The 1,220-nt window shown below is 49.4% G+C and overlaps 1 protein-coding gene across 1 annotated transcript in view; it reads right to left on the reverse strand.

Moving 5' to 3' along the window:
- LOC123158254 (uncharacterized) overlaps positions 1-1,220 on the reverse strand; it is a 4,209-nt gene that overhangs the window by 970 nt on the left and 2,019 nt on the right. The gene's annotated exons all lie outside the window — the stretch shown is intronic.

Genomic DNA, 1,220 nt, shown 5'->3' on the forward strand with positions numbered 1-1,220 from the left:
AACATTCCGAGTGGAGAGCAATCCTCCCACTCGGGGGCTTAGCTGCGACCCCGTAATCGCCTAAGTTAAAAAAATTCTGAGTGGAGAGTAATCCTCCCACTCGAGGGCTTAGCTGCGACCCCGTAATCGCCTAAGTTGTAAACATTCCGAGTGGAGAGCAATCCTCCCACTCGAAGGCTTAGCTGTGACCTCGTAATCGCCTAAGTTAAAAACATTCCGAGTGGAGAGCAATCCTCCCACTCGGGGGCATAGCGGCGACCCCGTAATCGCCCAAGTCGCAAATATCCTCTGAGCTACGCCCCAAATACAACATACGCTCCATCCCTATCCGCAAGGATGATGAGGTGTCGATTGAACATCACCTCTGAGCTACGCCACAAGTACAATGTACCGTCCCTATTCGCAAGGATGACGAGGTGTCGATTGAATACCACGTCTGAGTTCCATCACAAGTACAATGTAATTTTCATTCGGCAAAGGGTCAGAAGATCAAGTCCACTCGGAACCGAAAGACAATCAGAAACAGTTCAAAACCAGAACAAAAACCATGATACTAAAAGGAATTCAAGTTTAGAGAAACCCTGCAAAAGTTCAGAACCGCAGCAGGCAGAAGTACTCAGGCATCAAGCCTGAAAGACTTTAACAATTACATAATCACTCGGCATTCTGAGGCAAATAAAGGTGGGGCATAATGTTTTGATCACTCATCAGGAGAAGGACTTGATGGATCGCAGAAACTGTCAAGGTCAATGCTGTCTGTGATGCGAGTGGCGGCGTCAAGGAAAGTGTCCATGAAGGACTGGAAAGTGTGCCTTTTGGTGTTCACAACCTTGAGCTCTGCCAACTTGTCTTCTCTAACATCCTTGCAGTGCACTCGAACCAATGACAGGGCGACATCAGCACCGCAGCGAGCAGATGATTTCTTCCATTCTTGCACTCGGTCAGGTATTTGATTCAGACGAGCCATCAGAGACTCGAGATCTTGTGAGAGTTCCGCCTGAGGCCAGAGTTCATCATCAACCCGAGTCATCGCCGCCTTTAGTCGGGCAAGATAAGCAACCGCACTGTCCATGCGAGATTCCAACTGCAGCACATTCATTGCGACATCATCTTTGACGGGACAATTTATGGGGTCGAGACACGTCTCGACCCGCCCAGTCTCTGCTTCAAAACTGCTGGCGGCTCAGGAGGCGACACGTGGCAAACATATGCCTACGGCA

The sequence above is a fragment of the Triticum aestivum genome, chromosome 7B (assembly GCF_018294505.1).
Source record: "Triticum aestivum cultivar Chinese Spring chromosome 7B, IWGSC CS RefSeq v2.1, whole genome shotgun sequence".
Taxonomy (NCBI): Eukaryota; Viridiplantae; Streptophyta; class Magnoliopsida; order Poales; family Poaceae; genus Triticum; species Triticum aestivum.